General features: G+C 35.9%; 1 protein-coding gene and 1 pseudogene across 3 annotated transcripts in view; one reads left to right on the forward strand and one right to left on the reverse strand.

Annotated features, from left to right (window-relative positions):
- LOC145525653 (olfactory receptor 51I2-like) overlaps nucleotides 1-21,865 on the forward strand; it is a 550,369-nt gene that overhangs the window by 109,408 nt on the left and 419,096 nt on the right. The window contains exons 3-4 of one of the 3 annotated variants that reach the window (XR_014068359.1): nucleotides 1,165-1,256; nucleotides 8,226-8,576. The exons of 1 other annotated variant lie outside the window; for it this stretch is intronic. The gene's annotated coding sequence lies outside the window, so the exon portion shown is untranslated. Of the gene's footprint in view, nucleotides 1-1,164; nucleotides 1,257-8,225; nucleotides 8,577-21,865 lie in introns of those variants that run through there. One more of the 3 variants, XM_081539181.1, reaches the window with a different exon arrangement.
- LOC145526289 (olfactory receptor 52E4-like) lies at nucleotides 13,666-14,604 on the reverse strand (annotated as a pseudogene).

Consider the following 21,865-nt stretch of genomic DNA (forward strand, 5'->3'; position numbering starts at 1 on the left):
AAATGCTCACTCAGGTCATATCTGCCTATTGTGGCTAGTTAAGATTCAGTTGGTTTGATGTTCAGGCACACTCCCTTTCAACCCACACAAACATAGCTTTATGTCTTCAAACTCCCACTTCCTAGTGATCTTAGAAAATCATTCCCTAAGCCTCATGTTTTTATCTATAGAGGCTGAGATCATCATAGTATCAACTTCATATGGCTCTAGCACTAATGAAATAAAACATTGCATCTGTGATGTCTAAAAAATGCCTTGACACTGGGTTTTTCATAACATTAGCTGGAATAATTTCGAATTATTAGTATACTCTGGTAAAACTCTTGATGCTAATATTGTATTTTCTAATAAAACACAATAGCTTACAAATAGTATAAATGTGGTCCCTGCTGAGGAACTATGTTAACTGAATCCCACCACTGGTTGAAATTGAAAGGAAATTCCCTAATCTAATTAGATTAGGAGCTGTGTTTTAAAGCATCTTCATAATATTCCATATATACATCGCACTTAGGGAACAAATGGTAAAACTTTTAGGGCTCCATAACTGACAACCATTTATAAAAGATTTTCTTCCTGGAATAAATTTACAAATACTGGATCTTCATCCTGGAACATGGAATATGTAAATTAGATTCAACTCAGTCAGAACAAAATGGGAGTCTGTAATTCAGTTTCTCATTTTGAACTATGAGAAACACTGTCATCTTTATAGATTCTGGTTCAAGAACAGATTAATAAGCAGAGAGCAAGTATTAACATCTCTGTTTTTTAGCACAGAGTACTAAGGTCATCCATCCCTAAGGCCTTACAACTAATAAAATACAGCAGCTATTTCAAAGAGGTCCCTCTGCTGATGGTCACTTTGGTATCCATGGTTCTGGATTCTGGTCACTTACCCAGACTCATATCTGCAGTGAAAGTACACAAAACAGTGTCTGAGTGGCTCCTTCTCTGTAGCAGTAGCTGAAATAAAGAGGGCCAGGTATTTCATCTATGATATATCTGCAAGTGCTACTACCTGATGTGACCTCCAGAAACTCTCAGTGTCCACAGTGCTGAGCTGCCCCATCGATCTGAGTCATTTTGGAGGAGAAGCCCTCACAAATATTAAACTTGGACTGTCTTCCCAAGGACAACCTTCTGCCTTTTCTCGTGTTTCAGGCTGTCCCTTCCTGCCAGGATCTCTCAAGACAAACATTTTATGCAGAGGCTGTTTCTCCCCTGAGAAGGACATCCCAGGACAATTTCTAACGGTAGGAGAGCATCTGTGACCTTGAGTCAAACTTTCTGAAGCGACTTGCTTCACACCTACATCTAGAGAGCCAGGAATCCCTTTCATATTTTATCTTAGTCATACCCCTTTTATGTGGTTTATCTTCTGTTTATTCATTTTCTCAAATTGTACTACACATGGTCCCTCCATATTTTTTCACTGACGTAGAGATGACGCACAATATTATATCAGTTTTAAGTGTACAAGATTTGTAATTCAATAGTTTATATTACACTGCATACAAAGTTATAAAATATTGATTATATTCCCTTTGCTATAAATTACATCCATGTAATTTATTTATTTATTTTATAACTGGTAGTTTATATTGCTTAATCCCTTTCACCTAATTTGCTTCTCCTTCCCACTGAACTCCTCTCTGATAAACACTATTTTTTTTTAATTTCTTTGATTCTGTTTTATTTGTGACTCTGCTACTGTTTTATTTGTTTGCTTCATTTTTTAGATTCCACATATAAGGAAAGACAAATAGTATTTGTCTTTCCTTGTCTTATTTCACTAAGTATAATACTTTCAGGACCATCCATATTGGGGCAAATGAGATTTCATTGTTTTCATGCCTGACAAATATTCCATTGTGTGTGTGTAGACGTGTTGTGTAAACATCTTTATCCATTTTCTTGTTATGTACACTCAGGTGGCTCTGGTTGCTTTAGTATCTTGGTTACTATATAATCTTACTGTGAACTTTGGGGTGCATATATCATTTTGAATTTGTATTTTTGTTTTCTTTGAATTAAATACCCAGGACTGGAATTGCTGAATGGTATGATAGTTCTGTATATAATTTCTGGAGGAAAACCCCATTCAGCTTTTTATGGAACCAGCTCCAATTTGCATTCACACTAACAGTGTACTAGGGTTTGCTTCTCTCTGCTTTCTCACAAACAATTGCTATTTCTTGTCTTTCTGAACATAGCCATTCTGTGTGAAGTAATTTCTCATTGTGGTTTTTATTTGCATTTCCTGATTAATGATATCGAGCACCTTTTCATATTTTTGTTTGCCATCTGTAGCTCTTCTTTGGAAAAAAAAATCTACTCAAGTTCTCTGTCCATTAAAATCAGATTGTTTCTTTGACACTTAGTTGTGTTTTATATATTTGGATATTAAAAATTTATTGAACATACTATCTCCAACAATCTTCTTCCATTTAGTAGACTGCATTTTCATTTTTTTAATGGCGTCCTTCAGTGTACAAAAATGTGGGTATTTGATTAGATCATTTGTTTATGTTTTATTTTGCTTCCCTTACCTGACATAGGCAAAAAAAAGCATTGCAATGATCAGTGTCAAAGAGGATAATTACCTATATTTTCTTCTTGTAGTTTTATTTTTTATTTAGCCATTTTGAGGCTTTGCTTTGTTTCTTGCAAATATTGAACCATACTTATATCCCTAGAGTAAGCCCCACTTGATCATGTTATATGATCACTTTTATATATTGTTGAATTTGATTTGCTTATATTTTGGTCAATATACTTTTATTTATCAGAGAAATTGGTTTGCAATTTTCTTTTCTTTTCTTTTTTACTGTATTTCTCAGGTTTTGTATCAGAAAAATGCCTTCATAGAATGAATTTGAGAGGGTTCCAGCATTTTCAGGCTTTGAAATATTTTGAGAAGGATAAATATTAAGTCTTCTTTATACATTTAGTAACTGAAGGCACATTGTACAATATCAGTACATTTGAGGTTAAAGGATTGTAGCAGTGCCTAACTTATTACAAAGCTATGAGAATGAGATGAGATAATATGTGCAAATCTCTTTACATTCCTCCAGATGTAAAATAAGGGGCCCTACATGTTTATCAGCCATTAATATTAATGACGGTCACCAGATACATATTGCTATCTTTAGTAAGTTTTGGTAGACTATATCTACATTAATAAAGTTTATCCCAAAAGTTTTCATGCTAAAGGACAAATAGAGCTGTATGATACATTAGAGGGATTTGGAAGAAAGATGTTATATATATATATAACATATTGAATTTAAAATTTAGTGAATTTTTTCTTTCTGATATAAATAATTATAATAGTAAAATGAAGTCAACATAGGGAAAATCAATTTTAAATATATATAATCTTCTTTAGTAAACTAGGAAAATAACTTGCTGCTGCTGCTGCTAAGTCGCTTCAGTCGTGTCCGACTCTGTGCGACCCCATAGACGGCAGCCCACCAGGCTCCGCCGTCCCTGGGATTCTCCAGGCAAGAATACTGGAGTGGGTTGCCAGTTCCTTCTCCAGTGCATGAAAGGGAAAAGTGAAAGTGAAGTCGCTCAGTCGTGTCCGACTCTTAGCGACCCCATGGACTGTAGCCTACCAGGCTCCTCCGTCCATGGGATTTTCCAGGCAAGAGTACTGGAGTGGGGTGCCATTGCCTTCTCCAGGAAAATAACTTAGATATCTGTAATTGATGGTTTCTATAAGTGTAGCCTTTTGTATCAGAGTTAAAAACTTTTGTATTCCTAAATGTAATTTTCAGTAGAAATGTATTTACATTTTTGAATTTTTATAGAACATCTCTGTAGTGTTTATTCATGTAATAAAAATATAAAAACACTTAACATTAATTTTTACAAAAAATATAAATTCATGTTTGTAATTATATTTAAAGCTTACAAAGGGCCTTTTTATGTTCATTGGACAATAGATTGTTAAAAGCCTATGTATATATACATATATATGTGTATATGTATGGCTTTATAAAAGTCAGATCTTAAAAAGAGTTTTTTTACTAACCAACTTAATGAAGTCATGCCAATCATTCACTAAAATATTGTTCTATGCTATGAAATTCTGTGTAGCATGTTATTTAAAAGGTTAATGATGTGAATCCTCTCATGAGTGCTCTAGGCTCTTGAGAGAAACCGTGGTATTTGTTTTTTCTAACACTGTTTTCCAAGGCATCTAAGATAAACTCAGGTATATAGTAGACATTTAATAAATACTGAATATCAAATTGTTAGTCACACATACAGGCAGAAACAAATGTACATATGTTGTATCTGTATTTTGTTTGCAATATATAATATCCCCATACTTCTTACATGTGTAGGAATTTTTATAAATATGTGTGTGTTTGCATATGTATATATACATACACATGATTCTGTGTGTATACATGTATATATATTAAGGAATACATATATTTGAATATATATGTCTATTTTATTCATAGACACACAAACATATATATGTATGTATGTGTATATGTTTATGCATATGTATATGTAAAGAGAGAGAGTGTTGCAATGAAGTACAGATTATTTTCCTTCATGTATTGTTTTCACAAATATTTAATTAGACTTTACGTCACTGAATTTACCTCCTGACTATAATTATTTTCTAGGAGTACTTTTCAATGATAGCAATGCTAGAGATGTAAAGAGAGACAGAGAGAGAGGGAACCATGCATGTTAAGATGACAGTATTACATGAATCCAGTTTTCTACTTTATTTCTGTGTTTCCCTCTCAGCTAAATTTCCAATATAACTACATCCTTAATTTTAACTGAACTAGTGTTGTATGTCAGAGGCATACAACTTGAGTAAATAAACTGTTTCTTTACTTTTTAAATTAATTTTCACTGGCATATAGCTGCTTTACAATGTTGTGTTGCTTTCTGCTGTACAGCAAAGTGAATCACCTATTTGTATACATATATCTGTGATTTATTGGATTTTTTTTCCTATTTAGATCACCACAGATTGAGTACAGCTTCCTGTGCTGTATAGTTGGTTCTCATTAGTTATCTGTTTTATACATAGTAGAACATATATGTCAATCCCAATTTCCCCATTTGCTCCTCCCACAGTAATCATAAGTTTGTTCTCTACATCTGTGACTCTACTTCTGCTTTCCTGTTTCTTCAGAAAGCTACTGCAGTCTCACTCAAATAAAATTCTGTTATCAACTAACATCATGTGATACAGAAAATGTGAACTCCCTCAAGCATCATTCATTGTTTCCCAGATGGTAAAGAAGTCTCTGTTGCAAAGTCTGAGCCCCTGGGACTGCTCCCAAGTGAGGCTATAAAACCTACAATCAGCCTTCTAAATGGGGAATGATTCCTCTCCAAATTCCTGGCTTTGATTCAACATAACACAATTAATCTGAAATATAGTCAATTCATCCATGTTTCCTCAAACTTAACAACTGAGAGAGGCAATGAACAGGAGCTTATAGTACAGCAGTCTACTGGTACCAACTTTGCAAACTGAAGTGTGTGCAGGTATATCCTCTGAACTTAAAATAATTTATTAAGAAATAACGCACTGACCACCACTTTAACAAATGAACATCGACCAAGATGTTGAAATAGACAGTTAGTGATTTATTAATGGATTTGCTCTAAGTCATGTTAATCTATTCATCAACCCTCATTTATAAAACAAGAGTAAATAAGAATATCTGTCCTTATTGTTTCTGAGTACTCTGAAAATCCTTCATGATAAAAACTGTGGAAAACCTTTATTGTGAGTTATTTTCCTTTATCTTGATTTCCTTTTGTAGTAGAAGAAAGGTGAAGGTTTGGAGTGGAACTGGATTTTATTTTCTCCTCTGGTGCATGCTGATTATGTGACTTTGAAGGAATGTTTAGCTCATGTAAAGTGTGAGTTTTTTTTTTTTTTACATAAAATGAGAATGATAATAATGACCCCAGTAAGACTGTTTATAATACAAATCAGCAATTGGGCACTGGTTAATGGCTCACTATTTTCTGTGGTACATATTATGACCCCAAAATACAGCAACTGTTAACTATTTTCAATCATGATGATGGTTTGATTGATTTAGGACTCATCAGTCCTTCTTTCCCAAAATGTATTCTAATTCTTAGGTATGGTAAGAAGTTTATGTGTCCTAGTTATGGTAGCAATATAAATTTGATAAAAAAAAAAGAAGAATGATTTAATGGATATTCCATGTAACATATTTATATATCTCTGTGAAAACATGGACCGATATGCCTGAGTCACATGTTTTCAAGGATACTAGTAAATCCAAGGAGCATACTCTTTTGGATGTAAGTGTCAATGTTTTTGTTACTATCTTAGAGCTGTCATGCATTTAAGTAACTGATAGATGCTGGTTCTCTTATGATCAAAGTTCATCTGAGAGGCAAATTTCAGAAAGTATTATCATTCAGAGTATGGAAAGCTTATTATTCCTTCATGCATTTATGCATTACTTTCACACATATCTATTGAGATTTTACTTCATTGAATTTACCCTAAGACTATAATCATTTTGTCAGTGTAATTTCCAGTGACAGCAATGCTATAGATATTTCCCCTTTGCTTTGTTAAGATGTGAAGAAGCTGTATTACTTTTCAGAACTTTTGCCCAGCTAGGCTATAACAGAAAGAGAACACTTAATATCAGGAAGAATGCTCTGGAAGTTCTGAGCTAAGAAGATAGTCCCTATTCCTAGTAGTCCTTGATGAGATTACTAGCTGACTGTGAGGAATGAAATACTTCTAATTTCAGAGATGGTCCACCAAGGAGGATTCAAAATATGAATAAATTTGCTTAACTGTATTTTTACACTCAGTACTTCTATTGTATATTTATAAGAGTATACGTGCATTTGACAAAGGAGAGAAAAAGCAAGATTACATCTTCGTGTAGCCAGAATCACCATGCTTAACTTTAACTCCACTGCATTCACCAATCCCAGTAGCTTCATCCTGATGGGCATACCTGGTCTAGAAGACTTGCGCATTTGGATATCCATCCCTTTATGCTCAATGTATGTTGTTGCCCTCATGGGAAACATACTCATCATTTTCATCATCAAAACTGAGACTGCTCTGCATGAACCCATGGTCTACTTTGTTTCCGTGTTGGCCATCACAGACCTCTACTCTTCCCAAGATGTTGGGTGTATTCTGGTTCCACTATCATGAAATCAGCTTCCAGGCCTGCCTCACTCAGATGTTTTTCATTCATGCTTCCTCTGGGATGGAGTAAGGGCTTCTCATGGCCATGGCATTTAACTGATATGTGGCAATCTGCATCCCCTGAGACACTCATCATGCTTACCAATTCTGTGGTGGCTCAGGTTGGCATAGTGGTGTTTCTCCGTGGGTTAGTGCTAATGATACCACATCCCTTCCTGGTAAGGAGGTGGCCACATTGTCGGAGCAATGTAGTCCCTCACACATACTATGAGCACATGGCTGTGATGAAATTGGCTTGTGCTGACGTTTCCATAACAGTGGAAACAGTGTTTATTTTTTTGGGCTTCAAAATCACTGCAGATGGTGACTGCAGCCATGAAATTAAAAGATGCTTACTCCTTGGAAGAAAAGTTATGACCATCCTAGACAGCATATTAAAAAGCAGAGACATTACTTTGCCAACAAATGTCCATCTAGTCAAGGCTATGGTTTTTCCAGTAGTCATGTATGGGTGTGAAAGTTGGACTATAAAGAAAGCTGAGCACCAAAGAATTGATGCTTTTAAACTGTGGTGTTGGAGAAGACTCTTGAGAGTCCCTTGGACTGCAAGGAGATCCAACCAGTCCATCCTAAAGGAAATCAGTCCAGAATATTCATTGGAAGGACTGATGTTAAAGTTGAAACTCCAATACTTTGGCCACCTGATATGAAGAACTGACTCATTTGAAAAGACCCTGATGCTGGGAAAGATTGAAGGCAGGAGGAGAAGGGGATGACAGAGGATGAGATGGTTGGATAGCATCACCGACTCAATGGACATGAGTTTGAGTAAACTCCGGGAGTTGGTGATAGACAGGGAAGCCTGGCATGCTTCAGTCCATGGGATCACAAAGAGCTGAACACAACTGAGCAACTGAACTGACTGACTGACATTTCCATCAATAGTCTGTATAGTTTGGCAGTCATTATCTTAATTGTTGGGACTGACGTGACATTCATCTTTTTGTCTTATGTACAGATACTCCATACTGTCTTCAGTCTCCGTTCTAAAGATGCCAGATTGAAGGCCCTCAGCAATTGCAGGTCCCATGTTTGTGTCATCCTCGCCTTCTACATTACTGCTCTTTTCTCCTTCCTCACCCACTGCTTTAGTAACACATAGCATGTCACAGTCACATCCTGCTAGCCAACATGTACTTGTTGGTCCTTCCTATGCTGAACCCTATCATTTATGGAGTAAGGACTAAACAGATTCAAAATGGTGATCTATAATTATTCATGGCTAAAATCAGCTGACAATCCCAAGACTTTTTGTACTTATCCCCATCCTTCTATAATTCTTTGATATAAATTTATTGGATTCTACCATCAGCAAGACTGGAAATTAGATTCTTAATTTTTCCATTAATGTCTCTGTAAGTGGATGTCATATACAATTTATCCAACCTGAACATCTGTAGAACAGATATAATTGCTTTGTGTATTTAGGTGCTCATATGCTGGGTACATATATATCTGCAGTTGTTATATCTTCTTGGATTGATCCCTTGATCGTTATTTTTGTCTCTTACTACAGTCTTTGTTTGAAGGCCTATTTTTTCTGACATAAGTATCACTACCTTGACTTTCTTTTGATTTCCATTTGCATGTCATATCTTTTTTTATCCCCATCACTTTCAATCTTTGTGTATCTTTGGATTTGAAGTGACTATCTTATAGGACACTTTATACAGGTCTTGTTTTTATATCCATTCAGCCACTCTATGGCTTTTGACATATATCTTACATGATCTCTTAATTTCGAATGAATTTTGACATTCCTGCATTTTTATTCCCCTCACCAAAAATTTACTTTTTGTTTCATCATATTTTACAATTTACTTTTGGGTTGTAGTACTGAGTCAGTAGTTACCTGGCTGCAGAACCCCAGAGTGTCCTGGGTCTAGTGTTGGCTTGATGGTGGGCAGAACCAGGTTCTGGGGTGGGCTATTACAGGGCCAAGTGTCAGCCCTGGATCTAGTACTGGTCCTCTGGTGAGTGGGGTTGAATCCTGGGGAGCTGACTGAGGATACTGAGGTGTCTCAGAGCTGATTTTGGCCTGCAAGTAGGTGAGGCCCGGACTCACATCCCAGGGGTAATGCTAGATCATGGCAGGCAGAGCAGTATTCCAACATTTCCCAATGCCAGTGTCAGCTAGTTGTTGGGTAGGGTAGATTCCAGGGCTGCTGGCTGAGGGGAGCAAGGTGTCCTAGAGCTGCTGTTGGCCTGCTGGTGGCAGAGCCAGAGCTGGGGGACAGGTCCAAATCCAGGGGTGTTCCAAGCCTGGGGCTAGCCTTTTGGTGTGTTGTCTGGGTCCTGAGAAGGAAAGCTGTGAGGCTGCACTTTTCCTGGGGCTGGTGTCTGCTCATTGATAAGCAAGGTCAGGGCTCAAGAGATTTGGGGACTGGTGCTCATACACTAGTGGGTGGTACAAGATCTTGGTGTTGGTGCCAGTTATCTGGTAGGTGGAGCTGAGACTAGGGGATCCTAGAGTTAGTGTGAATCCAGTAATGGGCAGAACTAGATCCCGAGGTCTCTGTTGAAGGGCTCCAACAGTCTTGGTGTTGTGTTGAGCCTGCTGGTGGGCAGGGCTGGGTCCAGGGATTCCTGGGGCTTGTACCTGTCTACTACTTGACAGACCTGAGTCCCTCTGACTGCAGGGCCCAGGGGCCCCAGGACTGGTACCAGCCCACTGGTGACTGGGGCCAAGATCTAGTGTGGCTAATGGTGAGAGAAAGTGAGTCCCAGGGTCTGTGGCTACAGGATACAAAAACAGTCTTTTCATTAATGGTGTGGGAACATTGGGCATCCACAGTGTAAAAAAACAAAAAAGGGATCTAGACATATATTTTACCTCCTTCACAAAAATGACCTCAAGATGCATCACAGACCTAAATATAAAATAGAAAACCATAAATCTCCTAGAATATAGTGTAGGAGAAAACCTAGATGACCTTGGGTATGACAGTGACTTTTTGGAAACAACACTTAGACATGATTCATAAAAGAAATAATTGATAAGCAGGACTTAATTAATTGAAACCTTATAATCTGAAAGACATGAGAATGAGAAGAAAAGGAGAATGAAAAGAAAAGAAAAGTATTAGGAGAATGAGAAGAAAAGGCATAGACTAGAAAAAAATATTTGCAAAAGACACATCTGAGAAAGTATTGTTATCCAAAATATACAATGAATTCTTAACACTTAACGCTAATAGACAATTTGATTAAAAAAAAAAAAAATAGGCCAAATGCCTTAAGAGACACTTCACCAAAGAATAGACTTACAGACATGGGGAGAGGGGAGGAGGGGATGAGATGTATGGAGAGAGTAACATGGAAACTTACATTACCATATGTAAAATAGATAGCCAACAAGAATTTGCTGTATGGCTCAGAAAACAAACAGGCACTCTGTATCAACCTAGAAGGGTAGAATGGGAAGGGAGATGGGAGGGTGGTTCAAAAGGGAGGGGATATATATATACCTATGGCTGATGCGTGTTGAGGTTTGACAGAAAACAACAAAATTCTGTAAAGCTATTATTCTTCAATAAAATAAATTAATTAAGAAAAATAGAAAAGATATATAGATGACCAATAAGTATATACAAAAATACTCCACATCATATATCATCAGTACAATGCAAATTAAAATAATGAGAGACTGAACATCTATTAAAAAAGCCGAAGTCTGGACACTGACACACTAAATTCTGGCAAAGGTATGGAGCAAAAGGAACTCTTATTCACTGCTGGTAAGAAACCATCCACTTTGGAAGACAGTTTGATGGTTTCTTACAAAACTAAACATACTGTTACCACACATTATAGCAGCCATGCTCTATGATATTTAGCCAATAGGGTTGAAAACAACATTCACAGAAAAACCTGCATGTAGGTGTGTATAGCAGATTTATTCAAAATTGCCAAAATTTGGAAGCAACCAAGATATCCTACAGTAAGTGAATGGAAAAGTAAACTTTAGCACAAGAGACACTGGAATATTATTCAGTATGAAAAATAAATGAACTGTCAAATCATGAAAAGCCTTGGAGGAAACTTAGATGCATATTGCTAAGTGAAATAAGCCTATTTATAAAGGCTACATACTTTGTGATTCCAGATAAATGATATTCTGGAAAAGGTAAAACCATGGAGGCAGTAGTGCTTCCCACGTGGTACTAGTGGTAAAGAACCTGCCTGCCAGTGCAGGAGATGTAAGAGAAGCAGGTTCAATCCCTGAGGAGGGCAAGGCAAGCCACTCCAGTATTCTTGCCTGGAGAATCCCACGGACAGAGGAGCGTGGTGGGTTACAGTCCATAGGGTCACAAAGAGTTGACATGACTGAGTGACTTAGCATGCACACTTGCATGGAGGCAATAATCGTATCTGTGGCTGTTGGAGATTGAGGTGGAGGGCAGAGGTCAATAGGATAGAGGATTTTTAAGGCAATAAAAATGTTCTGTATGATACTATAATGGTGAATATATGTCATTATATATATTTATCCAAATTGAGTGAATGCACAACACCAAGAGTGAATGCTAAGATCGACTAAGGATGTTAGGTGTTTATGATATGTCAACATAAGTTCATCCATTGTAACAAATGTACCACTCTGATGGAAGTTGAATGGGGAAAGTTATGTGTAGGGGGTGTATATGGAAAATTTTTATACCTTTCACTAAATTTTATTGTGAATCTAAAACTGCTTTATAAAAATAAAAGCTTTTAAAAACAGTAACTAGGAATGAAAATTTAGAGTTAATTAATTGTCATTTGTTTTTCCAAAGTGTCTGTGATGTTTATGTTATTAAAAGCAGTAGAGTACTTGTTTCTTCACCTCCTCTCATTATGGTCAGTCTTTTTTTCTTCTTAGTTTTCCAGTGTCGTAGGGTGGTATTGTATCTTGAGAGATTTTAATTTACATTTCCTAATTACTTAATGACAATGAAAGTGATTAATGCATTTGTTTTAATCTTTTGGTAAAAAACTCATTAAAATATTTTGCCCACTTCTATTGAAAGTTTTGATTTCCTTTAAACTTCATGTATACTAGATGCAAATCTATTAATGGATATTTAATCTGCAGCATCTTCTTGCAGTCTCAGCTTGTGTTTTTGTTCTTTTAACAGTGCTTTAGAAGAGCAGAAACTTTTAAGTTTTATAAAATAAGTTTATTTTAAAAATATATTTAGATTTTGACCTTACCATAATTTCTCTTAGAAGTTTTATGCTTTCATAATTTTACACTCTATCTGGATTGATCTTTAATATAATTTTTCTAAAACCTTTATAATTTAGGATTACTTCATTTTTCAATGTAGAATGTAAGGTACAGATGGAGATGCATGCATTTGTACATAATTACACAATTATTTCAAATCTATAATTCTACATTGAACTAACTTACACCTTAGTATTAATAAGGTGTAAAAATCCATTAACCATATCTATATGTGGGTCTGTTTTTTAGGCTTCTATATTGATCAATATATTGATCAATCATATTTTTATGCCACTAGTACACTACCTTTATTGATGTATATTCTTCAACTTTATTACATTATTTTTCAAAGTTATTTTGATTATTTTCATTTTTACACTTCCATATAAATTTTAGAATCAGACTTTCAATCACTACCCCCACAAATCCCCCTAGAAATTCAATTGGAATATGATTAAATCTATATATCAACTTGGGGAGAATAGAAATATTCACTGTATTAAGACATGGGTACATGACAATTGCATGTACCTCCACTTATGTCTTTTTTAATCTTTTTTAGCAGTGATTATATGTTTTCTCAATGTAGGTCATATATATTATATGTATTTTTTTCTAAAATATGTCTCTATTTTTTAAACTGTTTAAAATAATATTTAATTTCATTTCTAATGGGATGTCATTTATGTAAGAAATCCAAATATTTATATTGTGACCTTGTATCCTCTAAACTCATTAAACTTATGTTTTATTAGTTCTAATAGTCTTGTACATTACCTAAGATTTTTCTGCCTGGACAAACCATGTCATAATAAATAGGGTTTATTTTCTCTTTCCAATATCAAAGTTTGTTTTTGTTTTTTAAATTACATTTGTTTGCTTTCATGCATTGACTAGAAAAACAAGTGGAGAGAAAATATTCAGTTTTTCATCATCAAGGGTAATTTAACTTCAATAAATTTTATTACATTTTTTACTTGCCTCCACAATCTTATCTCATCTTTAGTGAGAAAAATCAGTATAATATTTTGAAAGTCAAAGTAAAAATTATATAAAGGAAACTTTTAATATGAGATTAGAGTAACAAAGGCTAAAGTAATGCCTTAGTGGCCTTAATATAATCTCAATTTAGGGGCCCTGAGAAGCATTCAAAATAAAGAAGAACTTACCAAATTCTGAATACGTTGAGTCACTCTTTCTTGAAAAATATTCTCACAACTCGGCCCCAAATTTACTTTGTCCTAATCCCATAAATGACTGGATTTAAACAAGGAGGAACAACCACATACAAATTGGCCAGGAGGGTATGAATGTAGCGAGGGATATTCCTACCAAATCGGTGTGTCATAAAGGAGAAAAATGCTGGTGTGTAAAAGGCTAAGATGACACAAACATGTGAACCACATGTGCTGAGTGCTTTGAGTCTGGCATCCCTAGAAGGAAGGTGGAAAACAGTTTTTAGGATCTCAACATAGGCGAGGGCAATGAGGAGCAAGTCAAAGATCAGGGCAGCAATGGTAAATAAGCCATAGATGATGTTAACTCTTATGTTAGCACAGGCAAGACGAGCAATTCCCATATGCTCACAATAGGTATGAGGAATAATATAGCATCCACAGAAGGGAAGTCTTTTGAGAAGAGGACAAAAGGGGATGACAAGGAGGACTGGCCTCCCAACTACAACAGAGGCCATGATGGCTACCATTTTGTTGGTGAGGATAGTGGTATACCTCAGTGGATAACAGATGGCGACAAAACGGTCAATTGCCATGGCCAGGAGTACACCAGATTCCATGCCAGTGTAGGTGTGGATAAAGAACATTTGGATGAGGCAGGCTTCAAAGCTTACCTTCCTATGGTTGAACCAGAAGATGGCCAGCATTTTGGGTATGGTAGAAGTGGACAGGCCTAGATCAATAAAGGAGAGAAGAGCCAGGAAGTAGAACATGGGTTAATGAAGGCTCTGGTCCGTCTTGATTGCAAACAGGATTGTGACATTCCCTACAAGGGCTATCAGGTAAACGACAAAGAAAGGGAAAGCAATCCATATATGGAAAGCTTCCAGACCAGGTACACCCAGCAGAAGGAAGGCAGAAGGATGTGAGATGGTGTCATTAACAAAGGACATTCTGCTGAAAATTCTTGGAGGATGTTCTGCTATCTTATTCAGTATTTCTGGGGAGACATGAGGGAATATATGGTGGTTGGATGTGACTGTATATATTTCTATAGTAGAATAACAATAAAATTGTTGACAACATAATGGGAGGAAATTTGGGTCCAGTTAAGCTTAACTCTCAAAGATATTAAAATTATTCTCCTGTTTAATATTCCACATGGATTTTATAAGTTGCACTTCTCTGATGGTAGTGTGGTATAATAATTCATAATCATCTCCGTGTGGATCACAACAAACTGTGGAAAATTCTTAAAGAGACGGGAATACCAGACCACCTGACCTGCCTCTTGAGAAATCTATATGCAGGTCAGGAAGCAACAGTGAGAACTGGACATGGATGAACAGACTGATTCCAAATCGGGAAAGGAGTACGTCAAGGCTGTATATTGTCACCCTTCTTATTTAACTTATATGCAGAGTGCATCATGAGAAGCACTAGGCTGGATGAAGCACAAGCTGGAATCACGAATGCTGGTAGTAATATCAACCTTAGATATGCAGATGACACCACCCTTATGGCAGAAAGTGAAGAAGAACTAAAGAGCCTCATGTTGAAAGTGAAAGAGAAGAGTGAAAAAGTTGGCTTAAAACTCAACATTCAGAAAACTAAGATCATGGCATCTGGTCCCATCACTTCATGGCAAATAGATGGGGAAACAATGGAAACAGTGGGAGACGTTATTTTGGGAGGGCTCCAAAATCACTGCTGATGGTGACTGAAGCCATGAAATTAAAAGATGCTTTAACTTTTCTCCTTGGAAGAAAAGTTATGACCAACCTAGACAGCATATTAAAAAGCAGAGACATTACTTTGCCAACAAAGATCTGTCTAGTCAAAACTATGGTTTTTCCAGTAGTCATGTATGGATGTGAGAGTTGGACTATAAAGAAAGCTGAGCACTGAAGAATTGATGCTTTTGAACTGTGGTGTTGGAGAAGACTCTTGAGGGTCCCTTGGGCTGCAAGTAGATTCAACCAGTCCATCCTAAAGGAAATCAGTCCTGAATATTCACTGGAAGGACTGATGTCGAAGCTGAAAGTCCAATACTTTGGCTACCTGATATGAAGAACTGACTCATTTGAAAAGACCCTGATGCTGGAAAAGATTGAAGGTGGGAGGAGAAGGGGACGACAGAGGTAGAGATGTTTGGATGGCATCACTGACTCAATGGACATGAGTTTGAATAAACTCCAGGAGTTGATGATGGACAGGGAGGCCTGGCCTACTGCAGTCCATGGGGTCACAAAACGTTGGACACAACTGAGCGACTGAACTGAACTGAACTGAACTGAACTGAATCATCTCTGAGTTCATTCTTTTGTAGAATGCTCACCTACATATGCTAATATCACGTGAAAATCCTTTCAATAATTATAACTTGTATAATATTTTCAAGTTATATTGGTTACCTAGTTGAGCAGTACAAAAAAGAAAAGCCTCCAAAATGTTATTTTTAAAAAAGTATAAGTATTGGATTAGGAATCTTTCCTTATGATGGTCAATAGTGTTATTTGCTCAGTCGTGTCTGACTTCTTGAGAACTCATGGAATGTAGCCTGCCAGACTCCTCTGTCCATGGAATTCTCCTGGCAGGTATACTGCAGTGTGTAGCCATTTCCTTCTTCCTGAACCAGGGATTGAACCCATTCTCCTGCCATCTGAGTCATCAGGGAAGCCCCATAATGGTCATGGTGGTCAATAAGATATCCACTTATTAGGCTTATTTGCCTGCCATAGTCCCGTCTCTCTAGGTGTTACTTTGTCTTTATTTGGCTTAATAGACTGTGTTTAAATCTGTATTTTAGTAAAACTGTGCTGTTATGTTGTGGTTGCAGAATTATTAGTATTTTTCTGCTGCTACTGCTGCTAAGTCGCTTCATTCGTGTCCGACCCTGTGCAACCCCATAGACGGCAGCCCACCAGTCTCCCCCGTCCCTGGGATTCTCCAGACAAGAACACTGGAGTGGGTTGCCATTTCCTTCTCCAATGCAGGAAAGTGAAAAGTGAGAGTGAAGTCTCTCAGTGGTGTCCAACTCTTCGCGACCCCATGGTCTGCAGCCCACCAGGCTCCTCCATCCATGGGATTTTCCAGGCAAGAGTACTAGAGTGGGTTGCCATTCCTTCTCCAAAAAAGTATTTTTCTACTTTTGCAATAAAAAGCTGTGATTCTACACATGTACAAATGTGATCATCTTAATAGAGGTGGGAAAAATAGTCATTCAATAACTATGTATTATATTAAAAGAAAAATTTTCAGTAGAATAGGTAAAGAATAAATCTTGTTCAATTAGGCAAAAGGAATTGATGAAAATTCTCCAGCTAATATCATAATGAATGGTGGAACACTGAAGTTTTTTTCCCTAGGATTTGGAAAAAGCCAAGAATATCAATAAACATCAATTATATTTAATATATTACTGGAAGTAACAAAGTCAATATGTCAAGAAAAATGTATGTAAACTGTTAATTTAGAACCAATAATTTAGTTTATCAATTACTCAAGTAGAAGAATTTTTTTGTATTTGTTTTCAACAAAACATTGGAAATTGAAATTTTAAATTACAGTTTTAGAAAAGTACACATCACCTTCAGAGTCATCAGAAACATGGAGAACTTAGCAATAAAGTACCTAAAATTATAAAACATGACAGAAATTTAAAAAGACTTAAAATTTTTTTTAACCTATAGTTTAAAAGATGAAGTCTGTTATAATGTCAGTTATTCCTAAATTCATCTGTAAGTTTAGAAAAGCTTTGTTGAATTCCAAGAAATTTAAGCTTCATCTAACTTATTTTAAGAATACCTTCATTGGGAAAAGAATAAAACAAAACTTGATGAAACATGCTACAGAACTTCAAACTTATAAAACTATAGTAATCAAAACTTATAGCATTTGTTCAATGATAGATAACTAGAGCATAATAAAAAGAAAAGAAAAGAAATAAACACATTTTACAAGCTCAGTTATATTTTATCAAGTGAAAAATATAGTAATTCATTGAAAATAGGATAGTTGTTTCTTCTAGTAATCTGGTGCAATTGAATATCCTTATGAGGAAAAAAAATAACTCTGTCTCCAACTTCACAACATATGCAAAATTTTAATTATACTTCTAAAATAGACGTAGGTTAAAAAAAAACAAAACAGAACTTAAATTCTGTAAAATTTGTAATAAGGAGAATATCTTTGCAACCTGGTAGAATGTAATGGTTTCTAAGACAGAACACAGAAAGCAAGAAACATAAGAAATAAGCTATTACATGTTACATGAAATTTTAAAACTTATTGTAGAGAACGTGAATTTGAGTAAGACTGGAATAAAATATTCATAATCTCTACTCTCTGAAAAGAAATTCATGTCAAAAACATACAAAATACAACTAATAAATAAGAAAAACAAACAATGGAAAAATAAAGAGACCTAAACTGACAGTTGGCAAAAGAAAATATACAAATGACATTAAAATTCTCAAAATCATTAGGCATCAGGAATTACACATTTAATATATAATGATATATTACTATACAAGCACTAGAATGATCAAAAACCATGACAATATCAAATTTTGGTAATAATGTGGAGCAACATATTCTCTTAAATTACCTGAAATAATTGAACTCCTAGGTGTTTATTCAAGACAAATTAAAGCACATGTTTACACAAGGACTTGTGCCAGAATGTACATAGCAGCTTTATTCATAATTACCCTAAAATGGAAACGTCACAACTGCTCATCACCAAGTGAATAGACAAATCAGTTTGGGGATGTTTACATAATGTAGCTCTATTCAGCAACAAAGCTGGATTTGCTACTTATGTGTGCCACAGCATAGATGAATCTAAAATCATCATACTGAGTTACCAATTACTACTAAAGAGTATTAAGTAAATAATTTTATTTCTATGAAGTTCTAGATTATACAGATAAAATAAGTGCTGAAGATATCTGTTCAGTGGTTTCAGGGACGGAGTGGGAAGAAACCTAAGAAGATTTTTAACATGATAGAAAAATTCTTTATAAGAATGTAAGATATAAATGGATATACAATTAGCTTTGTTAAAAATATACAGATAAAGTGTGTACATGTAAATGTGTGTAAATTTTACTTTAAAAAATCAAATTCAGGTCTGAAGGAGAATGCATGTATAGTTCTTAAAATTGCTGATAAGAGTATTATGTGTGTCTATTGGTTGTATATGTTTAAAATGACTCATATTAAAAAGCATAAATATAAACCTAGTCATTTTGTAATGCAAACTACAGTATAATTTGATTTAATAAAACATTCAATTTTGGAGCTCATTTTAAAGATAGAATCATTTATCTCACTCAATTACTGCTGAGAGCTAAAAATCCTAAAATCTGACAATAATATTACACAATTAAGGTCAAAGAACATAAACTAAAGAAACAACCTATATTAGGTCTAAATATTCTGCCTACTGTGGTTGATTAAAAATCAATTGTTTGGTGTTTGGGAACACTCCTTTTTCATCCAACAAAACATAGTTTTAAGTCTTCACTCTCCTATACTCTGATGACCTTAGGAAAATCATTCCATAAGCTTTATTTTAACTGTCTAGTCCGAGATAATCATAGTATCAACTTCAAATGGCTCTTGTGCTAATAAAATAAGATGTATATGTGAAACATAAACATGCCTTAACACTGGCCCCTTAGTAAAGTTAGTTGAAATAATCTAACATTATTATCCATGAGTATGACTCAGTGCTACTGTTTGATTTTCTAATAAAACACAATAGCTTACAAATAGTATACACATGGCCCCTTCTAAGAGAATATGTTAACTGAGCCCCACCATTCATTTTAAGTTGAAAGTTAATTTTTTCATCTAATTAGATGAGGAGCTGTGTTTTAAAGCATCTTTATAATATCCCAGGTATACATTGCACTTAGGGAACAAATGACAAAACTTTTAATATTCCTTTATTGATACTCATTTTTGAAAAACTTTCTACCTGGGATAAATTTACAAATACTTGCTTTTCATTCTAAAATATAGAATATGTGAGTTAGATTCAACTCAGAACAAAGTTGGATGCTATCTGTCAACTCATGTTTTATCACGCAAACTGTGGAAAGCACTGTCATCTTTACAGAACCTGATTCTTGAATGTAGGTTAATACACAGAGAAAGCAAATATTAACATCCCTGTTTTGTAGCTTAGGGTGCAAAGGTCATCCCTAAGGCCTTACAACCCATATGATACAGCAACTATTTCAGAGGCCACTCTACTGACTATCACTTTGATTTCCATGGTTTTGGACTCTAATCACTTACTCAGGCCCATATATGCAGGGAAAGTACAGGACACAGTGTCTGGATGCTCCCTCTCTGTAGCAATAACTGAAATAAAGGGGGCCTGGCATGTCATCTGTGATATATCTGCAAGTGATTCTACCTGATGTGACCTCTAGAAACTCTCCTCAATGTCTACAGTGCTAAGCTGCCCCACCAGCCTGAGCCTTTTGTGGAAGACCCCTCATACACACAAGTATAAAGTATGACCTGGACTACCTTCCCAAGGAAATGTGCTGCCTCCTCCTGTGTGTCAGGCTGGCCTTCTTGCCCATGATCCCTAAGAGGAACACTTTATACAAAGGTTGTATCTCCCCTGAGAAGGATGTTCTGTGTCCATCTCTTCAGGGACTGAGAGCATCTAGTGTTGACTCAAGCATTGACCCTGAACCATCTTGGTTGAAACCTCAATCTAGGCAATCAAGAACTAACTACTTTTGTATTTTGTCCCTTAGCCACAATATTTTTGAATGTAGTTTATCATTTCATATATCTTAATATATATATAGATAGATAGATAGATAGATAGATAAATAGATAATATTCCCTTCTTTCACTTACAGTTCAGAATTAACAGCTATGCAGGTGGCACTAGTGGTAAAGAACCTGCTTGACAATACAGGGGACATAAGAGATCCAGGTTTGATTCCTGTATTGGGAAGATCCCCTGGAGGAAGGCACGACAATCCACCCCAGTACTTTTGCCTGGAAAATCTCATGGACAGAGGAGCCTGGAAGTCCAGGGGTTGCAAAGAGTCGTACACAACTGCAGTGACTTAGCACGCATACACACATGCTCATTATTTTATATAATTTCAAGTTGTAAAACACGTTGACAGCTAAATTTTTTTTAATTTGTGTATTTTTTTTATTGAAGGATAATTGCTTTACAGAATTTTGTTGTTTTCTGTCAAACCTCAACATGAATCAGCCATAGGTATACATATATCCCCTCCCTTTTGAACCTCCCTTCCATCTCTCTCTCCATCCCCCCACTCTAGGTTGATACAGAGCCCCTTTCTGAGTTTCCTGAGTCATACAGCAAATTCCCATTGGCTATTTATTTTACATATAGCAATGTAAGTTTTCATGTTACTCTTTCCATACATCTCGCCCTCTGCTCCCCCTCCCCATGTCTATAAGTCTATTCTATGTGTCTATTTCTCCGTTGCTGCCCTGTAAATAAATTCTTTTTTCATTTTTTCTAGATTCCATATATATGCATTAGAATATGATATTGATCTTTTTCTTTCTGACTTACTTCACTCTGTATAATAGGCTCTAGGTTCATCCACATCATTAGGAGTGATTCAAATGTGTTCCTTTTTATGGCTGACTAATATTCCATTGTATATATGCACCACAACTTCTTCATCCATTCATCTGTTGATGGACCTCTAGGTTGCTTCCATGTTCTAGCTATTGTACATAGTGCTGCAATGAACAATGGGATACATGTGTCTTTTTCAACCCTGGTTTCCTCAGAGTATATGCCTAGGAGTGGATTGTTGGGACATATGGTAGTTTTACTCCTAGTTTTTTGAGGAATCTCTATACCGTCTTCCATAGTGGCTGTATCAATTTACATTCCCACCAACAGTGCAAGAACATTCCCTTTTCTCCACACCTTCTGCAGCATTTATCGCTTGTCAACTTTTTGATGAGGCTATTTGGTGTGAGGTTTGAGGTGATATCTCATTGTAGTTTTGATTTGCATCTCTCTAAAAATGAATGATGTTGAGCATCTTTTCATGTGTTTGCTAGGCATCTGTATGTCTTCTTTGGAGAAATGTCTGTTTAGGTCTTTTTCCCACTTTTTGATTGTGTTGTTTGTTTTCCTGGTATTGAGTTGTATGAGCTCCTTGTATATCTTGGAAGTTATTCCTT

Source organism: Giraffa tippelskirchi, chromosome 11, assembly GCF_054371585.1.
Source record: "Giraffa tippelskirchi isolate mGirTip1 chromosome 11, T2T-mGirTip1v1.2.pri, whole genome shotgun sequence".
NCBI classification, from domain to species: Eukaryota; Metazoa; Chordata; class Mammalia; order Artiodactyla; family Giraffidae; genus Giraffa; species Giraffa tippelskirchi.